The 27,253-nt window shown below is 40.9% G+C and overlaps 1 pseudogene; it reads left to right on the top strand.

Moving 5' to 3' along the window:
* The first annotated feature begins 1,637 nt into the window (after positions 1–1,637).
* LOC117714341 (N-terminal Xaa-Pro-Lys N-methyltransferase 1 pseudogene) lies at positions 1,638–2,310 on the top strand (annotated as a pseudogene).
* Positions 2,311–27,253: the final 24,943 nt, after the last annotated feature.

Here is a 27,253-nt window from a genome sequence, read left to right as displayed (position 1 = left end):
TATGGTTCCTCCTGTGATGGTGTGTATTCATGAATCTTCCCCACCCAATCTCACACATGCTCCGATGCCTTGGCCATCTTACAGCTCATCATGCATACTTTTTGACCAATTTTTTTCTCCCTTTCTGTTTTTCCCTGAGAGTAACCTTAGGTCTAGCCTGCTTGATTCTAAGTGTGGGGCTTTGGGGGAGTGTGGGAGATTGATATTTCAGGGTAAATACAGGACCGAGCAAGGAGAGATGTCATTCTCCCATCTCTTCACACTCATCTTGTCTCTCCATAGTTTAGATGAAGATCTAGCTCTGTAAAGGCTTAGTTTCCTTATGGTTCATGACCTTGACTTTCCCCTTTCAAGCCCCTCTCGGGATTTTTTTTTTTCATGCTAAGCCATTTTCCCTTTCATATGTGGAAGCTCTTTCATACCATTACCCCTCTAACAACAGTGAAAAGTAAAGCTGGACACAGGGGTCATTAAGCCTTGCTCTTGATATAAAGAGAAAAAGTGACTCAGCAAAATTACTATTTTTGTTTGTTTGTTTTTGTTTTCTCTTTTAATTACTTCAGCCTTGGGACTGAGCTTGTAGCTCATGATAGACCACTGACATAACATGTACAGCCTTGGATTTTAAAGTCAGGCTCTAATTAGAATAGGCTTCCCTAGAACTTACTATGTAGCTAAAGATGACCTGGAGCTTCGGATCCTCCTGCGTGCTTTTCCTCAATAGAGAAGCCTTCATCAGTAGTTCTCAGCCTTCCTAATGCTGCCAACCTTTTAATACAAATTCCCCATGTTGTGACCCCACTACTACTACTGCCAAGAAATTATTTTATTGCTACTTCATAACTGTAGTTTTACTACTGTTATGAACTGTAATGTAAATATCTGATACACAGGATATCTGATATTCAACTTTTCCCCCCAAAGGGGTTGTAACCCACAGTTGAGAAGCACTGTCTAAAGTACCTAGATTACAAGTGCGTACCACCATACTTAGGTTTATGAGATTCTGGGACTACAATTTAGGGCTTCCTGCATTGTAGGCAAGCATTCATTCAACTGTACTGCAACCCAAGACCGACTTTTTAAAAAGTCAAACATCTCATGAAAAAAAAAAATATTACCTGTGGGTTCTGAGGTCAAACTTGAGTGCTAGTTCTTTCTTTTAAGTATATCTGGTCTTCCTCTAAATCAACACATCTGACAGTTCAATGAATGGAGAAGTATGAACAATAGAAATATTATGAAATAAAGGGAGAAGATTGCCATGGGGAGACGTGGCAACCAAACGATTTGAAATTAGCTTGGCTTGATGTTACCAGAAACCTTTAAAATGAGAAAGACATTAGGCTGGTTGGGAAGAGGTACATTTCTTCCTCTAAAATGAACCCCTTCCTTCTCCAAGATAACGACTAAGAGCCAGGTTTAAAAGACACATTTCTATATTTCCAAATGCAGTCTATAGTATGGTTAGGTTTAGGGTCACATTGTATATATTTAAGAGTATTCTTAAGCACAAGCCCATGTACTATAGACAAGTGCTCATTAGTATTTAGAACTGACCCTGGAGAGGGCTGCGTTGGCTATGGGGAGGGACAATCTGGATGAGGACAGGGAGCAGAGCTGTGGCTGGTGACATCATGACAAGTGAGGTGATTGAAGATGAGTATTATTTGAACAGTATTATCTGTAGGCTAAGACCTCCTGGAAGTAGATCCCACCCAGGTTGGACCACGTTCTTGTTCTCCACCATCGGAACCCAACAGCTTCCAGAAGTTTCTGCAAAGATTTTTAAGGGAAGGCTGGAACAAGAGAGGGACTTCCTGTGGTCTGGACTGTGGCACTGGCATTGGAAGGATCACCAAGTGTCTGCTCCTGCTGCTCTTCAGGGTGGTAGACATGGTGGACATAATGGAGAACTTTCTGGCTAAAGCCAAGACCTACCCGGGGGAAGAGGGCAAGAAAATGAGGAACTACTTCTGCTGGGGCTGCAGGATTTCAGCCCCAAGCCCAGCTCCTATGACATGATCTGGATGCAGTGGGTGATAGGCCACCTGATGGCTCAGTACCTGGCTGAGTTTCCACACTCCTGAAAACAGAGACTGCCCCCCTCCTCCCGCATAGCATCATCATCATCAAAGACAACATGGCCCAGGTGGGTGTGACCTTGGACAGTCTGGACAGCAGTGTAGTCCATGACCTGGAGGTGACCCACTGGATCATCTGAAGAGAGAGCCTCAGCTTCCTGGCTGAGAACTCCAGGAGAACCTTCCAGATGAGATCTACTATGCCTATAGCTTCACCCTGAGATGAGGCCAGGGCCAGAGCTGAGAGTCAGCAGCTGTCAGGCAACTCCCCACAAGGCACATGGGAAGCTGAGTTGCCACTCACAGAACTAGCTGCTCACAGGGAGAAAAAACACTTTCACCTGGTTGTCAAGAACCTGAAGTGTTTGGACTGCTGTTTCCCAGGACAGCCAAGCAAGCCACACAAGGTATAGGAATGGTCATAGTTGCACATCCTCTTTGGTGATAGGCTACAGGAGCCTGCAGCAAGGGGAAGTTTGCTCACCTCTTCAGCTCCTTGGGAGTTTCTTCTTGATGAGTATATGCAGTTAATAAAAGGGTGAACCTGGTTTTCACAAAAAAAAATTTAGAATTAATGCTTACTAGATGTATCTTGGAGTCATAGTCTTCCATGTGTACACTTTTCTATACCTTCTTTGCTGTCTTTTAGAAAGAATTAAAGCTAGTTGCTTGCTGCGACCATGTTCCAAAGTACGTTTTATTTATGATATCACAGGTGTTTTTTCTCTATCAATGAATGTTCAGTTGTATAATTATTTGTAATGATGGACTAACACATCTTTAGCAGAATGTCTTGTAATTTAGCATGAGTTCTCAGGAGACTGCCCACTGTCCCCAAATACTTCTAACAGAGTCTATGAGATTTTGACATGCAGCAGTATCTACCCACAGGCTATAAGCACAGTGACAGAGACAGATTCATATAAACACAGCCCACACATACAAGGTCATGGAAACAGGACCGGAACAAACTAAGCCAAGAACGGTACTGTGGAAGACTGTGATCTTTTGGGAGTGAAAGAATGGACACATTTTCTATTTGTGACTTTTATGACCTGTGTGAAGTATTACTTCAAAACCCTGTGTTGCTGTGTCATGACAGGGGTTTGTCTCAATTACCTTGTAAATACATATTCTAAAACACCTAGTTGGGAAATACCATTGTTTTCTGCTTTAAATTTTATTAATGTAACGAAAGTATGAACAGGATTCGCTAGAGAGCAGACAGCTATGTAATGAAGTACCTCTTACATCATATTTGTGCAGAGATGGACCAAGATGGGGTGGAGGGTACTAAAATAAATCAGATGATCTTCTGATGAAAGCTCGTGACTCCAAAGAGAAGTCTTTGTATTAAGATACTTTAACTTCCGCTATAAGCTAGGCACCTGATACTTCTCATATGTGCTCTAAAAGAATCTCAGAAAGACAACAAGAAATCTATCAAGAAGAACTGCTCATGTTTTGGAAGGCAACCAGCCTATTTAAAAAGCAAAACAAAACTGAATCATCATGCTGCTATACATGGATTCTGAAAATATTTAGCCAATTAGAATAAACAAACAGACAAACAAACAACAAACAAACAAACAAACAAAAACCCGCAGCAGACTGGACTGCAACAAGTCTAAAGGGAAAACACCCTGCACACACAGACTGACACCAGGTCCTGTGAGCATTTACTGCACATGTCTGATGGCCTGAGTTCATTCCCCAGAACCATGTTTTCTGAGTCCTGAGTACTATAATAGTATTAGGATTTGTGCACGCAAATTAGCGAGTGCGCGCGCGCGCGCGCACACACACACAACGACGATGACGATGATGATGATGATAATGATGACAAAATCGAAACATACTTTTTCTACAGTGTTAATTTCCCTTCACTGGATGAAGTGAGCTTTGGTGTCAGCATTATCAGAATTTAATAATGGATGAATATTGTTATTTTATTCTTGGAAAGATTATGCATTCACTTTAAGAGGGAAACATTTATTCTCTTTGATTATGACGGTGCTCATCAATTTTTCATTTCTCTCATAAGTGCTCCTGATCAGGATAATGAAGCTGAGATGAGCAATTCATCAGCCCCTGATGCAGATCAGTCCAGGCTTTCCATTATTCTAGAAACTCGCCCTCATTTACCCAGTGCAGTGCAGATATTAATCCTGTCTCCTCCTTAGATTTTTCTTCATCTTTTAGAGACTGATAGATGAAAAAGTGCTTCGTAAAAGGGATAGGGGGAACTCTGAAGCGCTACACAAATGTTAGGTGGTATTATTTAAAATTATGATCCATGCTTGGTGTTTAGAATGGTGCTTTTTGTTTAATCGTGATGCCTGGTTCTTCTCAATTGCTTGGAGGATCAACCAAAATGGCTCATTGATTGGTAAATGAATGTCACACTCTTCTTTTTTATGTAGGCAACTGAAATGATCATTATTCCTGTCTCAGATGGCATGCAATGCAGAAGGGATGGGAATATAGCTCTTTAACATTTCATGATTCTACTCTGTCAAATAAATGGCATGACTTTTAGGTGTTCTCTTGTACCCATTCTGTCCCCAACCGCTCGGACAGTAATGGACATACAACCCCACTTCTTAAAACTCATCTCTGACAATTTCTTGAATCTCACTTTTTTTTTTTTTTTTTTTTTGCTTTCCTTTTAAAATAATTCTCAGTTTAGTAGTAGAAACACAGAGAAACTTCTAGAATAAATTTCCCCATGCTCTTGTGTCCCAGATGGCCTTAGGTACTATAAATTAACCTGCCTTGAAATCCTTCAGTTGGATATAATCAAGTTACAAACAAACAAACTCAACCTTAATTTTTGTTTACAAGTAGGAGTTCTTTCTCCTAGTGCCTCTACCTTAGCCACTCTGTTAGGACATGGGCTCCATCTTGTGTTCTGAGTCCTTGATGGATGAAAAACTGGAAGCTCATGCAGGGCATTCTTAGACATAAGCATCTTTTTTCATATTGGTTTTAAAACAGGACCCATAACAACATGGTTGGTGTTCAGAGTGGTATAATTCAGCCTTCCATATTGTAAATGAGGAATAAGAAGCCTAGCTCTACTTTAAAGAAGGCTAATAATCAGGAAGTAGACTAATGCTTGCCTTTTAAAGAACTCGTTTTATCCTCGTTTAAGTATATGTGTTCGTGATTTTGTGATATATTAATATGTGAGGGTACCCACGGTGGCCAGAAAACGGTGTCAGATCTCGTGGATCTAGAGTTACAGGCAGCTGTGAGCCACTCAAAGTTTTTGAATGTCCGAGATTATCAAAAGAGGGTCAGTGTGGTGGTTTGAATAAGAATGCCTCCCATGGACTCAAACTTTGCATGCTTAGTCACCAGATAGTGGCAGTAATTAGGATTGGGAGGTGTGGCCTTGTTGGAGGAAGTATGTACTAGGGATGAGCTTTGAGATTTCCAATCCCATGCCAAGCTCACAGTTTCCATCTCTCTCCATCTCCCTCTCCATCTTTCTCCCTTTCCTCTTCTCCCTTTCCCCCTCTCTCCCTCCCTTACCCCCCCCCCTCTCTCTTTCTCTCTTTCTCTCTGCCTGCACATCTGGATATAGCTCTCAGCTCTTGCTTCAGCACCATGCCTGTATGCCACCATGCTCACCACCATGATGATAATGAGCTATTCTCTGAAATGGTAAGCAAGACCTAAACTGAATACTTTATTTTATAATAGTTGCCTGAGTCATGGTGTCCCACCACAGCACAGAGACAGCAACTAAGACAGTGAGGTAAAGAGAGAGACTCCTTTAGATATAAGTGTCATCTCAAATTGCCTGAGAAAAAATACATGCTAAAGAAATGTTGCTCATAACTGATCTTGGTGAGGCCCCATTATATATGCTTCCCACAAGTGAGCTTCTTCTAAACTTGAAAACCAAGTCAGGGCTCAGCAGATTCTAAAAGGAGTCAGTTTCTTTCTTATTAAACTCTTGCTACCGACTCCCTTTGAGCCAAAACAGTCCTGATGTGTTGTTTTCTTGGCATGCACATCTCAGAGAGGAAGAAAAAGGGGCATCTTTATTGTGAAAATGAAGCAGTTTCTCTTCTGACTGATGGAGCCATGGGATAAGTGAGTAGTTTGAGACATGGGTAGAGAGAAACGGTGTGACGTTGCTGAGAGGACCCTGTCAGGGAATCAAAGAACACCCTGGAGCATGTCAGAGTGGTAGAGGCATGTAGTAAACAGCAGACTGCACATCTTGTCACGCTTGTCTTTAGTAATTACTTAGGACTTTTCTGAAGATGTCTACCTGGGCACATTAGTGGCCTGTTCATACTGATTCCTATGGAGTATGGTCCGGTGACTGGTTGACCATGGTTTTCTGACCACTTATGTATCTACCATTTTTTCAGCCTAATGTCTGACTAGATACCCTTCAGGAAGGGAGCAGGTAGAAAAAAATTAACCTTAACAATCAAAGAAATTATTCTTAATGATAGATCCAGAGTGAGGCACAATTCCACCAGGCAGCCTCAATCACATGCTCTCAGAAGCCATATAGTCCTGAAATATGGAGATATCAGTAGAAACACAGTGAGACCCTTCAAGACAGCTTACGTCTTCTGCAGGGAGTTAGTTGCTAGGGTCCTAGTGGGCTCCGTAAGGGTTTTTACTTTTTTCAGCCCTAAACAATCTGGCTCTAAGTGAGAAAACCAAGTCAAAGTTTCATGTGCTAAAGACTCTTCAAGGAAGGAGTGATGCTAGCAAAACAAGGTGACCCCATCAGAGCTTAGCTTCAGCGGGGCAAGGAAAGGAGTCCATAGGAGAGCAGTATCCTTGGAAAAGAGGAAAAAACGATCCAAAGCTGAGGCATTTGGTCAGGGACATTGTGACTGGGAAGGCTGAGCACAGAAGGGTAAATGCAGGGATACAATGCTTCATTCATGAAGGGTTTCAGAATAGAGGCTCAGAGATGGACAGTGACGTTCAAGTGAGAGACCACAGCAGTTGGTAGCAAGAGGAAATGACTAGCCATATTTGAGGAACAGGGACTGGAGGTCTCCAGTATTACAATTAATGCATGAGAATTGACTTCCAGGATTTGAGTGTGGGACAGTTGATTACAAAACACCCTCCACTCTTCACATCACCAACCTTTCAGTTCACTAAGTCTTTAGCATGTGTTCCCATTGTAATTTTTTTTTTCTTTTTTAGAGATTTTGTTTCCTGGTATTCTTATAGATGTTCCAGTTACCTGATATGCTTATATTCACATCTCTCTTTACTTTCAATCTATTTGAATCTCAGAATCTACATATTTCTCTACTGGACAATTGGATCTTTTTTTTTGATCCAGTCTTCCCATCTCTACCTGTTATAACGCTGTATTCTTGTCTGATAATTATTGCAATTATTTAAGATTGATAATTTCTATTTGTTTCTGTATGTTTAATATTTTTGTTTCACCTGTATTTTTTAATACAAATTTCCTCTACATCTCCTAATTAGTGCTCTCAAATGATGTAATTAAACCTCTGTGCCTTTTTTTTTCATGTGATAAACAAAAGCAACAATCCACTTTTTCTCTTTAGATTACCACAAGCCCTTAGAGATTTTGCAGGTACAGTATGCCTTATGACAGCATGCGGCTGCATACAGTGGTTGTTTCTCATCACAATATGCTACTAACGTTTTATAATTTAGCTGAGGCTAATGTTGACTTTGTCAAAATATTAGAATTTTGCTATGATGTGCCTCCTTTTTTCCTAATTCTTACAGTTCTGATTAACATATATGAGGCAGTAAATGTAACATACTCACTGTCTATGACTTTTAAGTAAATTGCAAAACTAACCTTGAAAAATAACCGCACGTTTCCTCTAGATTTCAATGGGGTGCTTCTTTGTCATCTGTAAAAATCTTTATCTTGTAAAACAATTCTGCTGGCAGTCAATTCTCTCAGGCAACTCTTAGGACTTGAATGTACTATCTTTTCTGTAGGTTCAAGCGTGTTAGTACACAGGGTACTCAGTTACTGGTGCTGTTTTGTGAGTCATTGGACCTGAAGATAAAGTGACCAAGCTAACAGATATGGGCCACTGGAAGCAAGGCCTGAAAGTGGTATCTGCTTTTGTTACTGTCCTGAGCTGTTTGTACTTCCTACTTCACATGTCGGTGTCAAAAGCTACTGAGTCAGACCTCCTGGCAGGCTCCTGCCAGCACAGATGGAAATGGTGTGGTACCTCAGCATAGTGGACTGAAATAGCTCTGAAGTCATGAGTCAAAACATACCTTTATTCACTTCAGTTTCTTCTGTCAGCTATTACAATAAGGGAGGTAACTAATACTGCAACCACCTCTACAATCAGATTGCTTTCTCTGTAGAGCTTTGACCAATTGTTGATAGGCCTGCACTTGACATACAAATTTCCAATGATCTCTTCTTTTTCTTTGGTACCGGAACTAGCTAGCTTAATGCCAACTTGGCACAGGCTAGAGTCATCAGAGAGGAGGGAGCCACAATTGAGGGAATGTTTTTGTAAGATATGGCTTTGGCTAGCATATAGGGAATTTTCTTAATTAGTAATTCTTGGGGAGAGATCCCAGCCCATTGTGGCTGGTGGTCCTGGATTCTATAAGAAAACAAGCTGAACAAGTCATGGGAAGCAAGCTAGTAAGCAGCACCCCTCCATACCTGCTACATCAGCTCCTGCCTCCAGATTTCTGTCCTCACTACTTTTGATGAGGAACTGTTATATGGAACTGTAAGTGAAATAAATTCTCTCCTCCCTACAGTAACTCTATCTACAATCAGTTGGTACCAGGAGTAGGGTATTGCTCGAATAGTCCTGGTCATGCTGTTTTGGGAAGGATTGCAGAAGAATTTTGGAAATTTGGAGTAAAAAATCCATCCAGTGTTGAGACCTCAGTGAGATGGTGTGTGGGAGAACAAAGTCAGACAATGGAGGCCTGGATTTTGCAGTTTCAGAGGGAATTGAAGACTCTATAGGTCTTTCCTGTCAAGAATCTGTGTTGTGTGCTTAGCTAGAGTCAAAGGACTGGCTGTGATTAGCAAGAGATCAGAAGGACTAAGGGAAAGTCTTTGCATTGCTGGGACAATGGATGCTAGTCACCTGGGGCTGAAGAATCAGCTATGATTAAGAAGAGACCAATAGCATTGAGGTGATGTAATCTTGGAAGGATTTCCTCAAGGTCAGCATGAGGAAGCTGTGGTTCTGAGGCAGCCAAGGTTGTACCTTGTGGTAGCAGCCAAACTTGATAGTATAAGCATCACCCAGGTGGTGCTGGTTTTGAAGATATTAATGGTTTATGGAGACCAGCTGACAATTAGCGCTGTGTGGCAGTTTTGGGGTGCCTGAAGAGAGCCCACAAGGAGCTGTAGGTGAAAGTGCAGCCCATTTGCAACAAGGCACCCCGGCAATTTACGAATAACAGTACCATGGAATGAGCACCAAGAACAGTAATACCAGAAGTGTGGAGCCACCTGGAGCCTAGAAGATTCTAGAAATATGTTCTACAGAGGGCAGAGCTGGAAAAGTGACCAGAGCCCATTGAAGGAGCTGAGAAAATCTTGAGTCAGCCTCAGATATTTAAACATTGAGTTACTTACAGTGTGTTCAACTTCAGGTGTGTTTTGTTCAGATTGGAAGTCTTCCCTCTTGAAGAAAGTATTTAACTCAATTTTACAGGAGCCCACAGCTAGAAGACTTTAAACTTTTAAAAGTTATTTTGGATTTTTAATGAGATTAGATATTTTAAAGAGACTGAAATCTAATCTGTTTGGAATTGTAAAACTGTAGGACTTTTAAAGTAATTTATATTTTATATTGTGATATTAATATTAATGTGACATCTTGGGGATAAATGAAAAGATTCTAATTGAAAAGTGTTGTGTTTGTGTGTCAACTTGACAAGAGGTCAGTTTTACAAGCTAACTTTAAAAAGAGTCAATCTGACCCAAGCTAGAGTCATTAGAAGAGGGGAATATCAACTGAGGAAATATCTTCATAAGATTGTACTATAGGCAAGCCTGTAGGATATTTTCTTAATTAGTGATTCTTGAGGGAGAGGCCAGCCCATTGTGTGTGTTGCTATCCCTGGGATGGTAGTCCTGGATTCTTTAAGAATGCAGCCTGAGCGAGCCATGAAGAGCAAGCCATCCAGTAAGCAGATTCCAGTAAGGAATTCCTCCAGGTTCCTGCTCTGTGTCAGTTCCTGCCTGCACTGCTTCTGATGATGAGCTGTTATATCCAACAGTGAGTGAAGTAAGCCCTTTGCTCCCCAAGTTGCTGTTGGTATCTTTTCCTATGATACTGTTTGAACATCTAACAGGTGTAGAATAGCTTGACCTTCAAGTGTACAGACTCCTTGCGTCTTTCCTGTAATATCTGTTGTTGTGTGCATGTAGTGACTGTTCTCGACTTCAAATTTTCTGTCTGGTTCAGTTTTATAGTTTCTCTTTTACTTATGATCTCTCGTTATTGGGTTATAATCATCATATCTTCCTGGAGATCTTTGAAATACATAGCTAGTTAGAAGACTTTGATGCAACTAACATCTTTACATGTTCACAGCCACTTGGCTTTCACCACTCATCTCTATTTATCAGTCACACGTTTCCTTCTGTGTGTGAACACAATCACCTTTGGCTGACAACATTGGAATTTTAAGTCATTTATTGTAGCAATTTTGGATTCAGATTATCTTACCTAAGGGTTATGGTCTCTTTGGCTTAGTTTTTTAGTAAATTGTTTGAATTGTGATTGTATGTTTTCTTTCCCTTTATAGAACACAGCCCTGGTGTTTCGGTGTACTTTCTACAATTCTTATTGTAATGTTTATTGTTTAATTTCTCCATCTGACATCCTACATATCACCCCTGTGAGTGAATAGCAGGGTAATTAGCCAATCATTTGGCCAACTGTTTTTTTGCTCAAATACTTCACACCAATTAGGCTTCTGTTCTCTCCTAATAGGGAGATCTATTTAAATGCCAAGCAGATTGCACTGCCATACAAGCAGATTTTACTACCATGGTTTTTTAAAATGTTTGCTGGGCCTTCTTGAAAGTTTCTAGACCCCTTCTTCAGCCAGCCACATGTTAGAGCTTACTTACCCAGCTCCATCATGGCTCTCTCCTTCCGGTGTCCTCAGGTTAGAATTCTCTCCTGTCTTAAATTCTGCTGTTTCCCCAGGCAGGACCCCACTCTTCATTTCCTTCTACATTTGTTGTTTTCCTTGACAGTTCCATTGGTTACAGAATGTTGTCCTATGCTAGCTAAGGTAAATTCACTCGATCAACACAATTCCTCATTGTCCCAGAGCACCCTCCCCTCCTGCCATCAGGACAGCTGAGCTGAGGGGTGGGGAGAATGGAATCTCCCAGGCAAGAACATCCTGAATTCCATTGCTTTTACTGGGAGCTGTAGTTTTTATGAATAACTCACCCTTTTCTGTTTTTGTTTTCATTTTTGTTTTTTGAGAAAAGCAGAGTGGTACTTTTGATCATTCTATTCAGTTTGAGATTTGCTGAAGTTGGCAGTGGCAGAGGGGGCTGGTTCTAATATTTTTTTAAAGATTTATTTTACCTTTCTCTCTCTCTCTCTCTCTCTCTCTCTCTCTCTCTCTCTCTCTCTCTCTCTCTCTCTGTGTGTGTGTGTGTGTGTGTGTGTGTGTGCAGGTTTCCTCAGATTTCAGAAGAGACAGACAGAACTGCTCAAGTTGAATTATCGGTACTGGTTAGCTTATTAGTGTGGGCGCAGAGAACTGAACGCAGTTATTCTGCATGAGCAGTATTCATTCCTAACTCCTGAGCCATGTTTCTACACCCTGCTGACATTTCTTTCTGAAATTATCTACCCAGCCATGAGAAAGAAAGGGAGACACATTGCTATTCATGATCAGTTGATTGCTATAGCTCTTCATCACGACTGGAAACCATCTTTGCAAACTTCTGTGGTGTTTCACTGATTTAACAAAGTTATTTAATTAAAGTGGTGGTTATTCTTTCATATTTCCCAGGAGCTAATTTTTAGCCAATGCCAAAGACTTCAGATCCTGTTTGATGTTGGCATTTAGTCTAGGCTCTGCCCCACAGTTACCTGGCAACAGCCAGGTGTGCCTGACTCACTATGAAAGGGGCTGCTTGCCCCCTCCTCACTCTCTTGCCCTTGCTCCCTTAGCCTTTCCCCCCCCCATTCCCCTCCCCCTCTCTCTCCACTTGCTCATGGCCAGCCTCTTCTCTCTCCTCTCCTCTCTCTCCTCTCCTCTCCTCCCCTCCCCTCCCCTCCCCTCCCCTCCCTTCCCCTTCTCTCTCTCCTACCCTCCCCCTCCCTTCCTCCTCCTCCTCCTCCTCCTCCTCCTCCTCCTCCTCCTCCTCCTCTTCTTCTTCCTCTTCTCTCTCTCTCTCTCTCTCTCTCTCTCTCTCTCTCTCTCTCTCTCTCTCTCTCTCTCTCTCTCCCTTTCTCTGTCTCTTCTGCCCTCTTGACTCCCCTCCCCATGTCATGAATAAACTCTATTCTATACTTTACCATCATGAGGCTGGTCCCTCGTGGGGAAGAGATGCCTCAGCATGGGCCGACAGAGGCATTCCCTTCCCCTATACCATACCATGCCTCCACCAAACATATCTCTGGTCTCTTTATTTTTTATAAAACACATAACATATGGGATGTAAAGGACTTGATTTCAAGGCTACCCTCATGATTAAATTTTTTGGTAGTCCTACCAGAGTGAAAAGAGACCTCTCCTCTCAAAATGGCTGACAATGTTCTAAAAACCACTGCATGGGGGGAGGCTCCTTAAAGGACCAGTTGCTGTGCATGGACCTGGACAATATTACCTTTGGCCTTGTGGAACATAGGGGTTGGGCTTGGGAGAAAATGTAATAAAAGCTTCTCAGGAAAGGGGTCACCTCTACCACTGGACTTGTTGGTATCTCCTGAAGTCTTCCAAGACAGAGGAAAGAGTGCTATGTGAAATAACAGAAGGACAGGGGTGATTGCTGACAGATGGAGGCTCCAGAGGACACTGTGGGACAAAGTAAACTAGGGAGATACTGGCAGGGAAATCGGAAAGTGGAGTGGGGAGCCTGTAAACAAAAGCATAACCCGAGGGTTTGACATTTGTGAATGGGGGGGAGGGGAAGAAAATTGTTTTCCCATCTAAAAGAGGAACATATGATCACAGGAGGGAAAACAGTGCTTTGTTGGATATGTGTGCATTTCAGGAAATCTGCAGGCAAATCCAAGACAGTCACTAACCTTCCAGCATCCCCAATATCATTGTTATAGTTACCCAGTTGTATATATTCATGGAATCATTGTTTGGGAGTGTTCCAACAGCCGGGGTGACTAATAAAATTTTCTTATATTTTGACGTGAGGTGTTAATGTGAAAATTCAAATGTGTATCTCTGAATTCTTCTCTCTCAGGTAATGCTTGTCTGCCACCTGTCTAACAATTTTGTGGTAGCTCCGGGGCATTCTGGGAGTCAGCTGTTGTGCTAAAACGGAACTAATAGTTGGTGTAAATGGCACTAAAAATAGAGTACCATTATCGAAAGGTCCAGATGCTAGCTTATCAGATGCTGGGAAAGGGAACCCTTGCTATCTGGTTGTTCTTCTCCTCCCGTCAGTTTCTCTTAAGGAGACATTAACACTGTACACAGATGGAATGTGTTAATGTGTGTTTTCAAACAAGACTCTAGAAAACCAAGCTGGTCTAAGGGTCTTCTTCTGTGTCTACTTACTGATTCGTTTGTTTCATTTGTTTGTGTTCTAGCTCGGCTGGCCTACACCATGACTGTTAGTAACTGAGGTTATTATTGGAGAATATCATTGGGCAAACAGAAAAAGTTCCTAAACAACAGGAAAGCTTAGGAGGTTTTTACCCCAGATGAGAATGATGAAGTCGTAGTTCTGATCAATCTCATTTTGCAATCGATTTGTAAAGAACCATTAGTCTTCACTATTGAAGGAGACTTCAGATGTGCTCCAGCCAAATTCTCTCATTTGGCACCTCGGGAGTTGATGCTCAAAGAGGTGAAACAGCTAAGTGATACTCACAGGAAAGGTTCTCATGAAGATTGAGGACTCTTTAATTTTAGGGTCTTATCTTGCCCTCTTCCTTCTTCAAGTAACAAAGCATTTGCCTCCTTTTGACTACCTCACTCTCTTTTTGAAATATTATTTTCAATTTTTAAAAAAATATATATAATTATTTTAAATTATATTAAAATAGAATTACATCACTTCCTCCTTTCCTTTCCTTCCTCTGGACTGCCATGTCCTCTTCCTCCAACTTCTCCAGTGACTCCCCCCACCTCTGAAATTGATGTCCTCTTCTTTTGATTATATGGATTTGCATGCATAATACATAAATACAACCTCCTGGGTCATTTTTGTTGTTTGTGTGTACATGGATTCCTAGCTGATCGCTTTGTATTGGATAAGTAGCCAGGGGTCTCATCTTTGGGAGAGGCTAATTCTCTCTTCCTCAGCAGTCCTCGGCTGCTTGCAGTTCTTTGTCTAGCAGTGGCACCTACTAAGATTTTTCCCTCTTTCTCTTTAGCATGTCTATGGAGATTGTTATTGTTCAGATCTTGCTGATGCAACCATCTCTAAGAGAAGCAGCTCCAGGTAGACTCCTTGTTATTCTGGTTCTTAGTATTTTCATATCCTTTCTTCTGTGGTGTTCCTTGAGCCATGCATGCAGGAGCTGTGATGTCGATGTATCCTATGGAGCTGGGTTCTCTTACAATCTATTGATCTCCACGTTATGTCCAGTTGTGGTTTTCAGTAATAGTCTCCATTTGCTAAAGAGAGGTTTCTTTGATGAGATATGACAACTACACTTATTGGTGGGTATAATGATACTATTTAGAATGTAATAAGGAGTTATGCTAGTCTAGCAAACTGGTGGATGGAGATTCTCTTTTAAGATTCATTATCTCATTAGCCCCAGGTTTCTAGGACATCTATTGGTTACCACTAACATATGAATAGCACTATTGCACCTTATGGACATCTTTCCACGCTGGTCATTGTTATGGTTCATAGATGTCACAGCTGGGTAGGACTACTAATTGCTTCCTCCTCTTGGCAGCTTGAATAGTACTTTCTGGTACTCTGGATGCTAGACTTCAGGAATGAGGCTTTCGGGTTAGATGCCCCTCACCTCCTGTGTAGTGTCTTCAGCAATAGTGACTTACTTTAGACTTCCGAGGGGCATTCAAGAACAATATCAGTAACCTATATTATTTTGGGAATCATTTGGACTATTCTGTCTTAGTCGGGGTTTCTATCCCCAAACAAAACATCATGACAAAGAAGCAAGTTGGGGAGGAAAAGGTTTATTCAGCTTATACTTCCACATTGCTGTTCATCACCAAAGGAAGTCAGGACAGGAACTCACACAGGATAGGAACTTGGAAGCAGGAATGGATGCAGAAGCCATGGAGAAATGCTGCTTACTAGCTTGCTTCCCCTGGCTTGCTCAACTTCTTTCTTATAGAACCCAAGACTACTAGCCAGGGATGGCACTACCCACAATGGACTAGGCCCTCCTCGCTTGATCACTAATTGAGAAAATGCTTTACAGCTGGATCTCATGAAGGCATTTCCTCAAGGGAGGCTCCCTTCTCTATGATAACTCCAGCTTGTGTTAAGTTGACCCACAAAAAATAGCCAGTACACTGACCAAGCACTGGAAAAGAGGTTTCTTGTGCTTGGGGTTTTTGTTAAGTCTGTCATTCTTATGGGAAGCATAACTTCAATATACAAATATTATTATATATTATAATTCTATATTATTTATATTTTATTAATTTATACATTTAATTTATTTTTATTTATAATATACATGTATATACTGTATATATTTACAACTTTATATATCTTTATATAATGTAATTGATATGATTATATGTTTTATAATTATAATATATATTAGGTATAGTTTTTAGTAGATATTTAATATGATTTCTTGAATCCTTCTCAAACCATCTTGATGCCATTTGTCCGTGTCCCCTCCTCCTTCTGTATTGACTTCTTCACCCCTCCAAGTTACATCTCTCACTCCATTTTTCCATTCCAGCTGGAAAGAAAAATGAAACCATGAAATTTGAAGATAAATGAATGGGTCTCCGAAATAGTATACCGAATAAGGAAACCAAGACCCAGGAAGACAAACTGTGCATGTCCTCTTTCATTTGTGATTCCTGGTTGCAAATTTTCAGATGTGAGTATATAACATGCGGTAACTGCAGAAAACAGAAAACTGTAAAGGGACCACGAAGAGGAGTAGGACTCAAAAGGGGAATCGCAGTGTATAGGCAATATTTCATTCTTGTATATGACCTCCACATCTTCAGGGAAACAGAATTTGTGGTTTCTCTTTTATTTGTGATTTTAATAGTGCCGAAGACACTAACAAAACTCCACAATGCTGAAAGTGGTGTGTCAAGAAAAGCAGTATAGATTCCTGCATGTGGTTCAAGTGTAGGGTATATACTTCAGTACCCACATGGGGATGGAAGAAACATGTAAGTGAGACAGGACTCTTGGGTGCAGATGAACACACGGCTAGGACTCCCTGTTGCCTACAGACAGATGACCTTGTGTGATTTTACTATACTAATTCTCTGAATCACAAGCACTTATGGTTAGCTAGCCTGTTAACCCCCAATGTATGGCCAATATGCCATGTATCACATTGGTCTACCCAACCATTCACCTAAGCATAGGCAAGGGGATTTCAAGAGTGTTTTATGGCCTTTTTTGTTTCTTCTGATTTCTCTTCACAGATTCTGAATTTGCTAGCCTGGCCACATTGGGAGAATGCAAATTTCATGAGAATGAGTGGACCTCAACTTGCTTGGATTTATCTTTTCCTCTTCCGATGATTATGGTCACTGTCAAGGATGCTTACGTATTCTCATTTCAGACATCAATCCCAATACACATACATTTGGATGTTTTTAATCTTAATGTTTTACATTTTTATTTTATTTTTCATAAAATCAAGATGCTGTTGCCGAGGTAAATGCTGATGATAACTGTTAAAAACAAACAGGAAAAAATAAAAAGCAACAATCACTTCTGGTTTGGAATTTTTTTACTCCACAATAAAGAAAACTGAGAATTCTGCTCGTATCTCTCTTAACATCGAGGTTAAAGTAGATCGGAATCCTCTGACATTGCAGTTGTTTTGGTTCTTTTGTTTTGTTTTGTTTTGTTTTGCTCTGCCTTTTACAACTTTGCTGGTACGCCCCAGAACAGTGAGACAAATAACTACTCCTCTATTTCTGTAAAGACTTGAAGGTACACCCAGCCTGGCAGCCAGCAAATAAATCTCAGGAAGTCAAAAAATGTGGGTTCTGGGGGTCCAGTTAAGAGCTCAGCGGTGCTTGTTGCCTGGCTTTTGTGTAAATGAGAGATCTATTTGCCTGCCTCACTTTTAGATGGAGTTTTAGGCAGTCCTTTTGTAGCACTGTACAGTTGAGAATAGAGACAGGTTGCAGGAGGACCCCCGCTAAAATCCTCCTAGGAAAATCTTCTTTCTAGTTTCTTGATGTGTTTGGGGTTAGGAAATATGGGGTTTAGAAACACTGTTTCTTTGACAGACCACACAGTCGAAAGCACACAGCTCCACCTTTTACAAAAATTACTGCTGTGTCGGTTACTATTTCCGAGCTATTATTTGTACTAGTGTTTCAAATCTTATTTATTTTCTTAAGTACTATTATCCTATGTTATTACCTTTCAATAATAGTCCTAAATGTCTCAGTATTTTCTTTATTCTAGGTTCCCTTCAAACTAGAAGGCCTGCTGAAAATTCCGAGTCCCACTTGCTACGGACTATAGCTTCCTTGGAAGGCTCTGCCAGGGAAGCCAGGATGTTGCAGAATGAGCCCTCTCTGTAAGCCAACACAAAGCCATCCCCAGCCCTTCATGACTGGAGGTGGGGTGGGGTGGGGAGGAGGGCTTGGACAAAAGACACACATTCCAAAGCCGTTTTTCATTTAAACACATTAAAAACCAGAACGCATGCATTTCAGGTAAACACTACCACTTTACATTCCTGAAAGAATAAATAAATTCTCATGCCAAGGAAAATATTTACGTCGAGCAATAAACAATACAGGTCTCCACACTGTCCCACTCCAGGAGGCCGTGTCTGGCGCGCGGGGCTGGGGGCCGGGTTAGACCTGGAGCAGGTAGAGTTTGGAGAATCTTCACATTTCTAAGATGAGGCCTTGGTATAACATAACTTAGGAGGGTCACAGTGAAATCGTACGGGGAGCTTGACCTACCTTCTGAATTCGATTACAAATAATGTAAAAACTGCTGAAGTGAGGGACCATTTGTTTTGGTAGCCTGTCAGAAGGAATTTAGGACCTGACAGGATGCCCAAACAGCAGCGCGATGTCTAGCTTTCAGCTCTCCTGCTGGACACAAGAGAATCTTCATTTCGGAAGCAGGGCTGCCAGATCCCGCAGCTACGCTGCGCCAATAGCTGTATGCCCACATCCCTCCTCCGTGGTGCGTCCCTCCTACTCCCTTGCCTGCCCTCCCTGGGTGGGTATAGAATTCAGTCTTTTATGGAATCACAATGAGTTGATATAAGCAATTGCAACAAAAACAACATCAAAAGAAATTACACCACCATCAAACTATCTCATAATATCATTAGTGACCTAAATTAAAGCAAGATAATTGCCCGAGCAGACAAGCAGCAGCCACGAAGAATACTAATAACGTCGAAAGCCGGTTCCAGCGCTCTGCCAGGAGCCCAGCTTCAAACGCTCTTGCAATCTGTGTTCAGAGCTCCTGACAAAGCTCTTTCTCAAGTTCAGAAAACAAAAACAAAACCGGTCTCAGTCACCTTTATCTCTGTTTTTCTCTAACCTTCTTCCAGGTCCTTATTAAAGTTATAAAGCAGAAATGGGATGCTCACAGCTCTGCGGAGTGCTGACTGAGAAGTGCTGACATAACTGTGGTTGTTGGTGGGGAAGATAAGTGTCTCAGGCGTGAAGTTCAGGTCAGTGGTGTATCGGCTGAAACACTTAATTTTCTGTAATAAATTGGATCAAAAGAGGAAAGTTTACCTCAGTAACTCCAGTCCTCTGGGAATACTGGTTCCAACAATGACTTTCATCAGCAATGTGTGATTGCACATGATACTAAAAATAGGGGGTGCCTGAAATGAGACTCTTACCCTTCTCCTATTTCCTAGGGCCAGATGTGACAGGAATGGACTTGAATGGAGTACTTAGACTTAGCTATGACTTCATAGATCAGGACAAACCAGTTTTCTCAGTAGCACGTGAACAAGATGGCGAGGTTAAGCCGCTCTCAGTTTTTCTCAGGTTCTCAAAGTTAGTTATACATGCGGTGAGGTGGAAGCCAGCGAAGCATCCTATAAAAAACCCACTATGGTCCTGGACCACTACTAAGTTGGGTACAGAAACAGGTACCCATGGCCATCCCATCCCTGTGGGAAATGAAGAAAGAGTTCAAGGAACGACCCACTTCAAAACCTACACTCCTTATTATTTTCATTTGGAAGTGGCTAGGAACTACATTTGAGCTCAGTCCAAACATCTTCCTGATTGTGGTTTTACTTCCCCAAGTATGAGTTTATATTCTCCACCTACTTCACTAAGGCTGAAAAATAAAGAGGTGTGTTCAGTGGGCCACTGGGTACAGCATTCTCCTCTGAAGCTTAACGAAAAAGTAGCCAGGGTCTGCTTCCAGGTCCTGGATGCTGACAGACTATGGAACCTCTTACCTTAGTCAGGATCTAGATACCCACATAGGTTGGTTGGATAATCAGATACTCCACAGGCATTTGGGAGTGAAAGAACCACCTTCCTGCTGCACATCTGCTTCTTCTGTTTCTGTTTCTTCTGCTTCTTTTAATTCTATTAAAAATAAAACAATTCTTTCAAGATACCATTGTGTCTGTTTTTGCCCTCATTCCATATCATCTTCACATCTTGGGAGTCATCAGCTTTAGTGGATATAAAATATTACAAAACAGCGAGAAGAGCTCTGGCCCTCACAAGGATGCTTAGACACTGCCATGTAGACTTTGAACATTGTGGAGAGCTGCCTGGACCTCACTAATACTATTTTGAACAAACTGAGAGCTGATGAGAAACATTAAAGAGAAAACACATGTGCTTAGTGTGGTTCCCAGCTATTAACCAAACATCAATTACACTGAGTATGACTGATATGTGTAACTTATAGGAATATAAAAAGCAGAGGCCATTGTAAAGATCATAGAGCCCACCCACCTTAGTTTACAAACAGTCTTTCTCTGCTTTAACACAGGGGTAAGTTCTCAGAAATGCATTGCTCATGATTTTGTTATGCAAACATTTTGAAGTGTACTTATGTTACCAATCAACCATCTGAGGGTTTTTTTTTTTTTTTAGACTCTACCCATACTGAGACTTTGGGTAGACAAGAAGTTCCTCATGCTCTGTTTTGGGCAGTTGTTGTGCCCTCAGAGGTTGACAGCAGCCACAGGAGTGGGTAGATGGGACATTAGCAGGTGGTACCCTCTGATGTGGCAACCCTTAGATCTCAGGAATCTGGACAATTAGCCATACATGTAAAACAGCTCTTTTGTAGACCTAGGGCGTTAGGATTCCTCAGCCCTTGGTGGTGTCTGGACTTGTAGCTTCTAGACAGGCCTAGGTGTCAGGATTCTTGTGGATTTGGCAGCTCTCAGTGTTTATTGCTCTCAGTATGCAGTCAGTTGCCCTTGACCCTAAAGACTCACTACTCAGAACTCTTCTGGGGCCTGTGGTCTCTCTTCTGTCTACCAGCTTTAGTCCCAGGTCTACATCTCTGTATCCACAACCTACTTTGCCAACAGCAGTTGCTATTGTGCTTCCTCTCTCCTCTCTTCCTCCACGTCTGTAGTTCTGAAAGTAGGTAAGGAAATACCAGTTGGGATGAGCCCTTTACTGAGTCTAATACTGGACCATCACAGGAGTAGTACAAGAGAGAACCTCCCAACACTCATCCAGTAAACCTGGGCAGCTTGTTTCTATAGCCAGGGAAGGGCTTTGTATTCCAGTCATTGTGATTTGTTATAGAAATACCATAGCTTTACCATTTAGCACCACTGGCAGCCATTGGACCAGTCACAGCCCTGTATTTTTAGCACTAGTCACAGCAGCCCCTCTACTAGACCACCAAGGAAAGTGCTCTCCCCTCTGGCTAAGGTAGAAATGGCTGCAGGGTCATTTAGAGTTCACCAAGGTTGTGACAGTAGAAACTATGGTATAATCTGTTTCAAATAGTCCTGGTAGAAGCTTCGGCTTCACAAACCAGGATACTCAGCTGCCATCATCATGTCATTTTACTTAAGGTGTCTGTGGAATGTTCCAGATGACCAGTGTTAACATAATGATAGTAGATTTGGCTATTTGCAGCTATAAGGATAGTATATTTGGCTATGCCTTCTGTGAAGTAGATTGTCAGTCCCTTTGCTCAAGGCCCATAAGGAAGCCAGGAAGGGTCAAACAACTACCAATTAAGGAGTCAAATGGCTCTATTACCCTAATATCTTTGCTTATTTATAGGAAAATGAACTGCAATAGTTCTTTTCATTAACACTAACAGTCAATAATGCTTGATAACTCTTGTTCCCTTAGGGAGAAGTGGGTCTCCCTCTTCTGTGTTATACAATCTAAGACTGCCATGATGTTAACCAGAAGTTATCTTTTGGGACAACCACTGTACATGGGTTGACCAATATCTGAATACTGTCATATAACTTATGACAATATTAGAAATGATATCTAATGATTTGGTGACTTTTCTAGGACATCATAACTAATTAGTAGAGAGATGAAACATCAAGCCACAGCCACATTACTTAATTCATACTTATTGCTTTTTCTATGACAGCACCCCTATCTCTCTTAAGGTCAAGAGTGATATGAACAAACTTGGAAAAAATGACTAAGTTTGGATCAAGACAAATTGGTTTCCATAGTAACTTCTGAGAAAATTAGTTGTGTGGTGGCATGGAATAACTTGCTTCCAGATACAGAGCTATCTGGACACACTGATATTTCTATGCCAAAGTAAAGAGTGTCTTTATGCAAGAGTGTTCCTGCTTATATAGCAGGGTCCTAATTGATCTAGGAGTTTAAGTTGATGAAAAATAAAGTCGCTGGGCGGTGGTGGCACACGCCTTTAATCCAAGCACTTGGGAGGCAGAGGCAGGTGGATTTCTGAGTTTGAGGCCAGCCTGGTCTACAGAGCAAGTTCCAGGACAGCCAGGACTACACAGAGAAACCCTGTCTCGAAAAGCCAAAAAAAAAAAAAAAAAAAAAAAAAAAAAAAAAAGTCTTTTTTAATGATCAACTAGATCTGTAATTCTCAATATATGGACAAAGAGGACATTTGGAAAATTTGCATTTTCTTAGTAATGGGGAAAAGGTGCTGATCACCTCTGACAGGCCAGGTGCCAGTGATGCAGGAAACAGCCTGGGATGTGTGTGATGCCTCCAATGATGTACATCTTACATATTACTGAGCTGGAAGAGTCCTGGCATAGGCCTGCATGATCCCCATATACTTTTCAGTTAAAAGATAAATTTGTTCTTATTAATTTTATTGTTGTAATTATTATTCATGTTGTATAAAACCTGTAAAGAAACAATCTATTTCAAATATTAATTAGAATTTGTTGTTGTTGTTTAGTGAAAGTTATCTAGCTCAGATTAAGAAGAAGAAAAAAAGAAAAGAAGAAAAAGGAGAAGAAGAAGAAGAAGAAGAAGAAGAAGAAGAAGAAGAAGAAGAAGAAGAAGTTGTTGTTGTTCTTGAACTTTCTCAGTTCAGAGAAAGGCTGAGAATGTTTAAATCCAATGGTTCTCAAACTTCGATGTGCATCAGAAAAACATGGTGGTTTATTAGTCAGACTTTCTTATACAAGGTTTGGTATTGGGCCCCATGAGTTGGGCTTCTTAGGAAATTCCCAGTTGATGCTTCTGGTCTGAGACTAGGATTTAAGAGTCACTCTGTTCTTTGATTCAATCTCTAGGACAGGTGAGGGATGTTTGTATTTGTTTTTATTTAATTTGAGTTTATTCTGAGCAAGCCAATAGGCATTTTATTTAAATGATAACATTGATGTCAGTCAAACTAGAGTCCAAAATGGTGTTTAAAATCCTGCCTCTTAGAGTGTTTGGTTCAGCAGGTTTTTTTTGTTTTGTTTTGTTTTGTTTTGTTGGTTTGTTTGTTTTAGTCACATGTGCTAACAAAGTCATCTAGAGACACTACAAGAATCTGCAAGAAGCATTTTCCCACAAGCCCCTCACCCTTTCTCCTATCTAAAATGTGTTACTATTGATTTAATGAAGGATTAGGCATGTAGACAGCTTCCAGCCTGACATTAACAGGGTTAACTGTGAAACAGCCATGTAGTTTCTGGTTATTAAGTTTGCAATTGGATTTGCATACTATTGATGCCTGGTCCCAGGAGTGCATCTGTGATATGGACAATCTAAAAACAAAAAGCCAGCTCTCCAACAAGTTTCTGCTGAGCCTACTTTCGCCTCTCTTGCTTCCAACATTTGTTTTCCTACACTGTAAGTCAGATGAGAGTAGGTGATGATAATGCTTACTCTGGCTGGAAAATGCTGGTCCCAAACAGCAGGCCTGGCTCTGATTACATCTCACAATCAAGCTGTGTACAGTATGACTTGACTTAATGTCTAGGCTGTGTTCATCTGCACATTGGAAAGCTCATTGTTGCATACTATAGCATCAATTGGCTTGGGCAAGAAGTTCATCAGATTTCTATTTTCTCAAGGATGATGCTCCTGTTTCCTCTATAGAGACTCCCCAGGATAACAGAGTACTCCTTTAGCAATTAGGTGATATCATTTTCTAAGCATAGTGGGAGAAGTGATTTTAAAAAGAAGGAAAAACAATACTGAGATGCTGCTCAGTTAAGCTAGGTCACAAAACATTGCTGTTGCACATGAATTCAAAAGTACAGCTGCATTGACTTTGAATTTGGAAGGACAGCAAATGAAATGCCCTTGGACTATGGTTATTTAAATTTCTTAAATTGTGTATAGACATACAGGTACATATATACTCCTATTAGTGAGATTTTCTTTATAACAGTGAGCATTATCAATGTCCTCATCTGTATCAACAACTGTATCAAATATTATATACAATGTAGGAAAGTTGTATTCTGTTGGGGGAATGAGCCCCCACTACATTTTAATTTGCTGTGGTCCTTAGATCAAGAGAAAAGAGATAGTTCTTTGCCAAACTCTATGGGGTCCCACTTAGATGCTAACATGTAAACTCTACAACTGGCCTCTGCCCCATTCATTCACATCTCTGTCTTGTGAAAGGAGCATATCATTTTCAGATGTACATTAGTACAAGGTGAAATTGGTATGTTCCAGAGAAATCACACAGGAACTGTTTCAGAAGGCAGGAAACCTTTACTAAAATGGATCCACATATATACACACACGCACTTGCATGCCTACACATACACACATGCATGAACACACACATACACACACATGCATGCATGCATGCATTCACAATTATCTAATAAAATATATGATCAGGAATATACACTGATGCTTTATTCTAATTATTTAATTATATGATTGCCATTTCTTTTGAAAATAAAATTATAATCTTGAATACACATAAACTCATTAGTTCATCAATCAGTCAATCAGTCAGTGAGTCAACCTTTTCTTCTTTTACTCATGTTGCAAATGTATCTATTGAATAACATAGGCCAAATCCTACATACTATTCTAGTTGTGCCTACACAGATGCTTAATAACAATTGTTTCTTGTACCTTAACATATATAGCAGTATTCTATATTCCAAGCAGTGGAGTGGTTTTGTGGGGTAAGGTTGTTTGCTTGTTGGTTGATTGGTTTTGTATAAGGCAAATAAAATATCACAATGTAGAACTGAAATGGATGACTCTATGTAAAATGACAGAATACATTACTCTATATAAGTTGACTGACCACAGTAAAAGATTATACATATATGACAATGGTACCAGATGGTACACATGTGACAGAGTTACCAGTAGGATCAGATCCTAGACATTGTTTCCAACATGAAAATTTCCTGAAAAAACGAGCTAGAGAGATGACTCAGACGTTAAGAGCACTGACTGTTACTGTTTTTGTAGAGGTCCCGAGTTCAATTCCCAGCCACCACAACTGTCTGTAATAGGATCCAATGCCCTCTTCTGGTGTATCTGAAGACAGTGACCGTGAACTCATATATAAAATAAATAAATCTTAAAAAAAAAAAAAAGGGGAAAGAAAATTTCTTGGAAAACATATCCTGTGTGTGGAAAAATGTGTCTTAACATACTATAAATTTCACAGAATAGCCAAACTAAGTTCTCAGATTATTTTTTTAAATCTCCCATTGGGATGGGTGTTGTAGTATATGCTTTTAATCCCACATTCAGGAGACAAGTGAATGTCTGTGAGTATGAAGCTGCTGGTTGAAGGACAGCCATGGATACATAACTGAGATTCCTTTCTCAAAAGCAAAATCTTCAATATTGAGCTTCAGTATCGAATTATCTCACAAAGCTAGAAAGCTCTATCTAAGTACATATGAGCAGTAAATGCAACCAAAAATAAACTCATTTTAGTATAGATTTAATTAACACAAACCAAAGACTTGGGCAGGACATATGGTAAGAAACTTAAGGGGACCTTTTCTCCCAGAGCAACCTCAGGTGACATTAGCAAGAAAGCAGGGTGTAGCCAAGGTTGTCCTGGAAGCAGGGTGTAGCCAAGGTTGTTCTGGGATTTTCCACTCAGATGCTTCAGTGAGTGTCTTCAGCAATATTGCTGACTCTGGTTAAATAAATACTTGATAATTTAAGTGGGGAGACTGACATTTCACTTCATTAAACCTGACTTGGAAATGAATCTTGGAGTTCAGAAGTGGGAGACACGGTCAATTGTTTGCTCTCCTAACAGGAGAGCAGTCACACAGTGACAGGACCTCAGCAGACCCAGGGAAGACATGATCCAGTGCAAGTGGTTTCTTATCTCCACAGGAGAGCACTGGGCAAGAAAGAGGCAAGGAGAATGATGAAAAACATGACTAGAGATTCCTTTTACTCTAGGCTGTTTCTCGTACTTCTGAACAAGAGGACTGCATTAGTCCATTCTAATTTGATATGACAAATTACCTGAAGCTTGGTAACTTTATGATCAAAAAAGGGCATGTACCATTCATCAGTTGCAAGAATGAAACCTCAAGTTCTGGCATCCCTGTTGGATCTCCGTCTAGTGAGGACCTAACGGCAAATGATAGCCTGGCAGGAGGACCATCCTTGAGAGTTACAGATGACACTGAATGGCAGGAAGGGGCCCAGTCTTGCCTCTTAGATAAGAACTCTTTGGCAAGAGCTACCCAACACTCCAGTAGAAAAGCAAAGACCTAAGACTTCCCACTAGGCCCCACCCCTTAAAGGTCCATAGCACCTCCCAACACTGCCCCCACTGAACACCAAGTCTCTAACATATGAACCGTTTAAGGAAATAACTTTGCAGCCATCCGAGAAGCAAGGCATTTAGTAGTGACTTATGCATGGAGGTACCAGTCTTTTGGCCCATGGGCTTCAGATGAGGTACATTCTATTTTATGGAGATGTCACCAGCAGCCTTTTTCTCTGGGAACTCCATGTAGCCCTGCCTGCTGAACAGTAGACATTTAGGGAATTTAGGGACTGGCTTGCTTGATCACAAATATTCTATTTAAAAAACCAACCAAAAAGCAGATAAGAGGAAACCCACTCATCTGAAATTAGATCAGTGTAACCTCTATTCTGTAGTCCAGCCTCATCTGCTACTTTAGAGTTAAATCATGAACTACATTCTAAAGACTCCCTGATCCCAAGTAGAATGCATTTTGTTCTATTCTGAATACTCATGGGTGGAAGGTACAACATGCCACACTCATCAGATTGGCAGAGAACAAGAATTTCCATAGCTGGATACTTACAATAGGTGATCTAAGACAGCCTCAGACTTTGCTACCTCCAAGTAGAAACATATTTCACTCCAGAATTCCCTAGTTTAATATTTCAGGCTGCTTTGTGTGGCTTTGAACACATAATTT

This window comes from Arvicanthis niloticus, chromosome 8 (assembly GCF_011762505.2).
Source record: "Arvicanthis niloticus isolate mArvNil1 chromosome 8, mArvNil1.pat.X, whole genome shotgun sequence".
Classification (NCBI taxonomy): Eukaryota; Metazoa; Chordata; class Mammalia; order Rodentia; family Muridae; genus Arvicanthis; species Arvicanthis niloticus.
This window is presented reverse-complemented; position numbering and strand designations above follow the sequence as displayed.